Source organism: Penaeus monodon, chromosome 32, assembly GCF_015228065.2.
Source record: "Penaeus monodon isolate SGIC_2016 chromosome 32, NSTDA_Pmon_1, whole genome shotgun sequence".
NCBI lineage: Eukaryota > Metazoa > Arthropoda > Malacostraca > Decapoda > Penaeidae > Penaeus > Penaeus monodon.
The window spans coordinates 10028285-10028731 of record NC_051417.1 but is presented as its reverse complement, the minus strand read 5'-3'; positions in this window follow the sequence as shown (position 1 = coordinate 10028731).

The window sequence follows — 447 nt, the reverse complement described above, 5'->3', positions numbered from 1 at the left end:
CACACCAAGAAACACACACACACACAAAAGATATGACACAGAAACTATATTCCAGTTATAAGATAATTTGTTTCAAACGATAACCACCAATGTTGTTTTATATTTTCGAAAAAGAAGACGAAATTGTAATGTTTCTGACACGGAATAACCTTAGGTGGAATTATTTTGATTGGAAAAGGAAAACGAGAGTGAACATTCCCACATATTCTATGTAATTTGAATGATCCTTTGGGCTTTTCCCCCTTTGATCTTTCTTCATAGTAATCCTGTACTTTTAAATCATCTACTTTAAAGCCAAAAGTATTGATCTTTTACGACTGGGTCTTGGCGAAAATTTAATTATAAAAAAGTTTCTCCGTTTTCTTTGCAACAAAGTGTCCCAATTTCTATTTTTATGCGAGTCAGACTTATATTTTAGTTATTAATCGCTATAATCTGTAGAATAGT